Source organism: Lathyrus oleraceus, chromosome 6 (genome assembly GCF_024323335.1).
Source record: "Lathyrus oleraceus cultivar Zhongwan6 chromosome 6, CAAS_Psat_ZW6_1.0, whole genome shotgun sequence".
Lineage (NCBI taxonomy): Eukaryota > Viridiplantae > Streptophyta > Magnoliopsida > Fabales > Fabaceae > Lathyrus > Lathyrus oleraceus.
In genome coordinates, this window is record NC_066584.1 from 107,866,382 (window position 1) to 107,874,891 (window position 8,510).

An 8,510-nucleotide genomic window follows, 5' to 3' on the forward strand; every position below is an offset into this window, starting at 1 on the left:
ACCCTATAAACTACAGAGCTCTGATATTCTCATTGCACTATAGGAATACATAGACACAAGATATCAAAATCTTAGCGAGCACATTAATTAAAAAATTATTTTACCCTTTAATTAAAACCAATCGCAAGTAACCTTTAGATAATAACACCCATCCATGCAGAACAATCAAAATGGTTCCCGTTGAGTACAATGTATGTGAGGGGTGATAATACCTTCCTCTTGCATAATCGACTCCCGAACCCGAATTCGGTTGCGAAAACCGTTTTCTTTTTACTTTTAGGGTTTTATCGATATTTCCCATTTCCTTTAGAATAAATATAGTTCAGTGATGACTCTGTATTTTTTCCCAACGCGACAAGTTTGAACTCTTTCATATGAAGCATGGTGAAACCATATCTGATATACAAAAGAGGTTCACTCATTTTATAAATCGTGTGAATGCACTTGGTAAGCTGGTTTCCAATGAAATTGCTACTAACAAAATTTTGAGATGTCTTAATAGGGAATATAAACCTAAGGTCACCTACATCAAGGAAGCTAACAACCTATTGATATTAGACACTACTATGTTATTTTGTAAGCCTGAAGAATGTGAGCAAGAGCTCATTTTCCTAGAAAATCATGAGAAGAATATTAAGAAATAAAAGAATAGGGAAAATGAGGTAGACAAGAAGTCAATTACTCTAATGGCTTCTAGTTCTAAGTCCTCTATAAAAGAGCAAGATGATAGTGGAACTAGTGATAATGAGAATTCGGATGATAAAGAAATGGGGTTGTTTATTAAACGGTTCCATAAGTACATTAAGAGAAATAAAGTAAAACACTCTGATAATAATCTCATCAAGTTTATAATACAAGCAAACTCTTCAAAGCAAGATGAGAATAAGAAAGGAAAGTCCAAAGCTTCATGTTTTAATTATGAAAGAGTCAGTCATTATAAGCAGGATTATCCATTACTTAAGAAGGATAAAGGGAAGGGTCAATATCAGAAGTATAACAAGCCTAGAAGAGCATACATAACTTGAGAAATAGATAGTTAATCCTCAAGTGAAGGTATCTCAAGTGAAAGTGATGAAGCGGAAAAAAATTTCCTTATGGCCCATTATCATAAGAAGAAAAATGCAAGTCATTCTAAATATGAACCTATTGATGAAATGTCTTATTATGAATTACAATTTTCTTTTGAAAATCTATATGGTGAAGTCATAGATGCTTTCAAAATGTTGGCTTCAAATAAAAGAATTTTTTTATACTTAGAAGCCAAAGTTTTAGAAACTGGAAAACAAATGGATGCTCTTAAGAAAACCATGTTAGATGCTTAAAAAGTTGATATTGAGAATGAGAAATCTTCTTGGTTTGGTTGTGAAACTTGTCACATTTGGAAAAACATGTTATTACTCTAAAAGCCAAATTGAACAAGGCTTTAAAACCAAAAATTGAATTTGCTATTAATCCAACAAAATCAAAATATATTTAAATGTGTCGTACAAGAAGTATAATTCTATTGTAAGGGAATCTAATAGAGAAATTTGTTTTCATCATCACTTGACTTGTCACTATTGTTGCAAGAAAGACCATACCATTGCTAAATGAAATTTTAGGAGATACTTGGTTCCTAAAGGTGTATTTAAATGTTTGCCCAAGTGCAACAATGTTTCCACTCACTCTCAAGGACCCAATGAAAATTGGATACGTATCACTCTTGTTTGATCTTGTAGGATGAATGTCTTGGCTCCATGGAAAGAATGTGGTTTCATGATAGTGGATGCTCAAGGCATATGATGGGTGACATTTCCCTATTCTTTGACTTCACTCCAAAGAATAAGGGTTTTGTAACCTACGGAGACAACAATAAGGGTGCAATATGTGGTAAAGGTATTGTAGGTAATCGTTCTTCTACTACTATCTTCGATGTTATACCTGCTGAAGGTGTTAAACATAATCTGATTAGCATTAGTCAACTATACGACAAAGGCTATAAAATAACTTTTACAAATAGTTGTTGCATAATTGAACATAATGAAAATAAAGATTACTTATTTAAGGGCTTGAGGGTTAACAACATCTATATGCTTAACTTGAATGATGTAGCATTAGCATGTACTAAGTGTTTAGTAACCATGAGTGATGACTCTTGGTTATGGAATAGAGGCTTAGCACATGTTTAACTTTGATTTACTAAACAAAGTGGTTTCAAAGGATCTAGTTATCGGTCTACCTAAAATTAAATTTTCAAAGGACCATTTATGTGATGCATTCCAAATGGGAAAGCAAACAAGGGTCTCTTTTAAATCCAAAAATATTGTTTCAACTTCTAGACCTCTCAAGCTTCTCCATATGGATCTTTTTGGTCCTTATAGGACAAAAAGCTTAGATGGTAATTACTATGGTTTTGTTATAGTAAACGATTATTCTAGATTTTTTGGACTATCTTTTTGCATAGTAAAGATGACACTTTTTCAGCTTTCACATCTTTTGCTAAGTTGTCCAAAAGCAAACTTAGTTCAAACATAGTTGTTATTCGAAGCGGTCAAGGAGATGAATTTGAAAACCACCTCTTTGAGGATTATTATGATAAATATGACATTTAACATAATTTTTCCACTCTAATAACTCAACAACAAAATGGTGTTATGGAGTGAAAAAACATAATTTTAGAGGAGTAGGCAAGAACTATGATCAATGAGAGTAGTCTACAAAAATATTTTTAGGTTTATGCTATTAGTATGACATGTTATGTTTTAAAAAGGATTTTTATTCGTCCTATTTTTAACAAAACACCTTATGAACTTTTAAAAGGTACAAATCCAAACTTATCACATCTTCATGTCTTCGGATGCAAATGTTTTGTCCTAAATATTGGTAAGGATAACCTTGGAAAGTTTGATTGAAAAGCTAACGAAGGTATCTTTCTTGGATACTCCCAGTCAAGCAAAGCTTATAGAGTGTACAGTAGAAGATTACTTCCTATTGAAGAGTTTGTGCATGTCACTTTTGATGAATCTTATCCGAGAAATATCAGAAAAGGTATTTCTTTTCATGATGCAGGTGTATCTTTAAAATATATACTCAAAGATAAAGAAAAAGGAATTGATCAACCTGAAGCGGTGAAACCTGAGGAGGGGGAAGATGACAATTCTAAAAAGGAGAAGGATGAGAGTCCAACTAAAGTTGATGATCTTTCTTTGTCTTTGAGGTCTTCCAAGGACCATCCGATCGACAAGATTCTTAGAGACATCACCAAAGGCGCGACTACACGCTCTAAGATAAGTAATTTTTGTTATCATTTTGCATTTGTTTCACAGGTTGAACCTAAAAATTCAAAAGATGCCTTAATTGATGAGCATTGACTTATGGTCATTCAAGACGAGCTAAATCATTTAAAATAAATGATGTGTGGGAACTTGTACCACCTCTGCAATACCATCAAATTATTGGCACTAAGTGGGCTTTTAAAAAGAAACTAGACAAAAACTTAGGGATAACTGAAGCTAGTGGAAATATACCCGAATGCACCGCATGTTCGAAGATACAACAGAGTCGTCATCGAACTTTATTAATTCCCGAAGGAAAAGGAAAACATCGGTAATAACCGGGGGAAAGAGAAATTTGAGTAAGGAAGTTAGTTATGCAAGGGGGGGGGGGGTATTAACACCCTTAACATCTGTTGTACTCAATGGGAACGGTTTTGATTGTTCTTGCTTGAATGGGTGTTCCTATGTAAAGAGTTACACACAAAAGAATAAAGGGATAGAAAAATAATAGATAAAGTGCTTGGAGAGGATTAGGGCCCTCATGCCTACATATCCTTATAGTGCAATAAGGAATTCAGAGCTCCGTAGTTTATAGAACTAATGGTGGTAGGTGAAAAGAAGTTGTGATACAGGTATGGTCTGAACCAAAGGATTATGTTATCTGACTCTAAAAAAGGGATTAAATCTAAACCCGAGAGTAAAACTGGCGTTAACCATTATGTGGGTAGTCTGAACATTAGCCACAATATATGGTACGGTCGAAAACAAAAAGATTTAAGTGTTGGGTTTCACATCACAAACAACTCTTGTTCACAAGCAGACATAAGATGGAGCTCAAAGAGATAATATATTTGGCTCAAAGATAACTGTGTATCATATGGATTGAATGAAGGTAGAATATTATGAGTGTATCATGGAGATGAACAAAGTGAAAGAGAAAAGTAACCACAATCAAAGAATTGATGGATTTGGTGAAAATGAATGAAACAATATGGTTTGGAACCAAAGGATGAAGGTGTATTAGAATCCGTAAGAGAAATGGAATTTGCACCATAGAGGGAAACAGGCATATTGGACAAAAAAGAAGGTATAAAATGTTTGGTTTAACAGCCAAAAAACTCTTGATACAAATGCGGACTGCTGATTAAATGTTCCTAAAAGTGTATGTATGGAATTCCAAAGAAAATTGTATTTGGTTTCAAAGAAAGCAGTGTGTCACTGGGGTGAATGGTTGTGATCGAAGATAGATGATAGATCTTGAAAGATATGGATGGTTCCATAAGGTGAAAGAAAAAATAATTAGAATTATGCTCGCGAAGGGTTCGAAGCCTTATGCCTACGTATTCTCACCGTGCAATGAGAAAGTCAGAGCACTTGTAGTTCGGGGAACCACAAAAACAAAGAATAGAAACAAAGAGGTGTTTGCCTATGCAACTAGGACTAACAAGACAAACACAACTAAAAGGGTATGATTTCAATGATGAACAATATAACTTGCACCAACAGAATGGTAACTTGGGAACCCATAAAGGCAAATGAACTTTGAACCGAAGAGTAAACAGGCGTATTGGCCAGAGAAGAAAGAATAAAGTGTTTGGTTTAATAACCAAACACCTCTTGATTCACAAGGTGGACTTTGATTAAATCGTCCTAAAAGGGTATGTATGGGGCCCACAAGAAATTGTTGTTGGGTACAAGGAATATTATATCACTATAGGGAACAAAGAAGTATGGTATTCATTGATGAAGAATAGCTAATAGGGTAGAAATAAATAAGGTAGATCACAGAGAATATGAATTCTCGTGCCTATGTATTCTCATTGTGCAATGAGAAAGTCAGAGCTTTCGTAGTTCAGCCTACCATGGCTGACAGCAAGAGACTGAGGCAAGCAAAATGATTTATGATAATAGAAGATGAAACAGATTTGACAGTCATTTAATATCAATCACATTAAAGTCTATGATTGAAGGATAATGCTTTTCATAACTAGGGCCTACGCCCCGTACACAAAGTCACTCTAGACAAGGGTAGGAGAAACTCTGTCTCATTATTCTTCATTATTTAAGGCTCATGGCATGTGATATTCATTATGACTGACAAGTGTTGAAGAAGAACCCTCATTACTGCTCCTTAGGATGATGTTGCCTTGGAGAAGAAGACTTGACAATTATTTGATTTACGTTGCATTAAAGTATATGAAAGAAGGTGAATGTTGTGAAAAGCTAAGGCCTACACCCCGTACGCAAAGTCACTCTAGACAAGCGTAGGAGAAACTCCATCTCATCATTCTTCATTGCTTAAGGCTCATGGCATACAAATTGAACCACAATTGGCAAGTGTTAACCTTTGTTATGTCTTGTATCATTCACTGCTTGATTTGTCTGGGATGCCTTGCATGAAAGTCTGAACTTGAAGCCTTGAGATCCATAATATTACAGAATAGTCTTATCAAGGGATCAAGGGACTTTTGATCACTTGAACAGACTGTGGGATTATACATCACCAAAAGATTTAGTTAATCAAAATTTCTTTTGATCAACTTAAATCAAAGAGATTGAATTATATTCGAACTTATGGTTAACCTAATCTAAAGGTCAAGAACATGTACAATATCCTAACTAAGGGATCATGTCACAATTTGGGATTAAATTAAATCTTATGAAAAATCCATTAAAGGGATCAAATATTCTAAGTCATCCCTAACCCTAAGGGAACATGTAATTTATAACTAATCCTAGGGTCAAAGTTGTCAAATTATGTGGAAAACAATTATAGAATTAAAATTCCAATTAAAATAAATTGTTATAATTATTTCTAGTTAGGACAATTAATTCTAATTAAAAAATAAAATCCTAATCTTAAATAAATTCTAAAAACATTTATCATGTTAATCTAACTAAAATCCTAATTATCCTAACTAATCGATAATTAAAAATATAACCAAAATCAAACAAATAAAAAATAATAGAAATAAAAAAAATGGGCCAATTCTGAGGGGTAAGGCCCTGAAACATGGTGTGCAGTAAAGAAATGTGTATGGGTCTCATGGCCAAGGCCCAATGCAAATTCTCTTTGGCCAGAGGGGGTGCATCCTAGGTTCAGGGTGCTGAAAAGGAAATCAACATCCAATCTCATGTTCATAAGCCCAAGAAATTGGCAAAGAGTAAATGGAATTCAGCACATGTAGAATTATTCAGCACACGTGGGGAAACTATGTTGGAGAGTTTAAGAGGGAAAGTCACGCGCCATGCATCTGAAGCTCAACCTAACAAACTCTGATCACCTTCCGTCATGGGCCACCACGCCAGAAATTGCTTCCGGCGGCGGTGGCCACCAAAATGAAGAACAAACATACCAATTGGATCCTCCTCGTCTCCTGATGCGTTGCTTTTCGCAAGTATACGAACGCGTCATAGTAATATAAAAGATTGTCGAATCCACAGAGACCAAGTGTCAATCTATTGTTATCTATTGTTATGGTGTCTATCAAAGGAAATCAAAATAGGTGTTTTTAGAGTGTGCAATGAAAGTTAAAGTATTGAATAAAGTTCAATTAATAAAGACAGGGTCGAATGTAATTCACATAATCAATTAATAATCCAAGTACTTGCTAATAGAGCTACTTATGGGCAGTGTTTCCTACTTTGAAAAGAACTAATTTAACATGAACTGTCACTTTCCCGTATTCAGAACCAAGTTGTACTCCCTAATCAAACCCTCTTATTGTCACTTATAAAAAGGCGCGCATTGCGTTAGAGTAGTAAACCTATTTTTAAGAAATATAGTATCTTGACTAAGTTGAAAAGTATTTTAACCTGAATTTCTTAACCAAAAGAGGTTCTCACGAACCAGACTCTAAACTTATAAACACGTCCGAAAATAGTTTTAAAATCTCTTTTCTTCTTAAGTTAAAAACTCCTAATGAACTAAACAAAGCGCTTTCGCTGTTTTTGAAATAGTTAAAAACAATTAAGTTTAAAAAGACGTTGGACGACTTTTGATCTTACCCAACGGAAATTAAGTGCGGGAAAACTTAAGTCGAAAGTTAAAATACCCCTTAAGTGTTTCTACGAACAATTGTACGGATTATCGGTTCAATTACGATCCTTACATTCTAACCTTATAGATTTAGTTAGACATGGTAAAGTAAAGGTGCATTAATTTAAATAAAAGTAGTGCGAGTGCGGAAAGTAAATAAAAGTAGTGTGAGTGCGGAAAATAAATAAAAGTAAAGCGAGTGCGGGAAATAAATAAAAGTAAAGCGAGTGCGAGAAATAAATAAAGTAAAGCGAGTGCGAGAAATAAATAAAGTAAAGCGAGTGCGAGAAATAAATAAAGTAAAGCGAGTGCGGGAAATAAATAAAGTAAAGACAGTGCAGGAAATAAATAAAGTAAAGACAGTGCGGGAAATAAATAAAGTAGAGACAGTGCAGGAAATAAATAGATACAGGTAAGGCAATGCTCCAATCGGAGGGTTGAATAAAATGCAAAGCGGAAATGAAAATGGCGGCAGGATTAACTTCCTTCCAAAGTGCTCCAAACTCGATTACAGACTCAATCACAGACTTGATTACATAATTGTGGTAACACCCCAATGCGAAGCGATTACCACTTTAAAATACTGAATATATGCCTAAATGAAACAAAGTTTGCTCTAATTTTTCCTCTGCTCTAAGTTTGAATGATTGAATAAGTGATTTCGAGTATCTATTTATAGGAGAGTAAAATGATGGAAATGACAAGGATGCCCTTCAACTTGAAAATGGGAGGGAAAACTTTTCCTCTTGTGGCGCCCGCCACAAGGCCATGGCGCCCGCCACAAGGCCAATCTGAGGCGCCTTAGTGGAAGTAGTGAGGAACATGGAAGTTGAGGGAAGTTGAGATGGGACACGTCGTGGCAGGGTCTATGGCGCCAGCCACAGTGGGAGCCACAAGTACAAAATGCTGAATTTTAGGGTTTTTAGCTCTTTTTCACTCCTTTTCTCGATCGGGGCTCCGATTAAAGTAAAAACCTGAAAACAAAGAGAAACATAGTAATAACACAATAAAATAACAATAAAACTACTAAAATGCATGCGAAATCGGAGTCGAAAATACGGTGAATTTCAGTGTTATCAAACTCTCCCACACTTAAACCTTTGCTTGTCCTCAAGCAAAACATTAAAAAGCTCATAAAAGAAAAACTGGTGTAAACGAGTGCTTCAGGTTAAAAAGGTTCTAAGTTCAAGTCGGGATGCAGTGATAGGTACTAACTG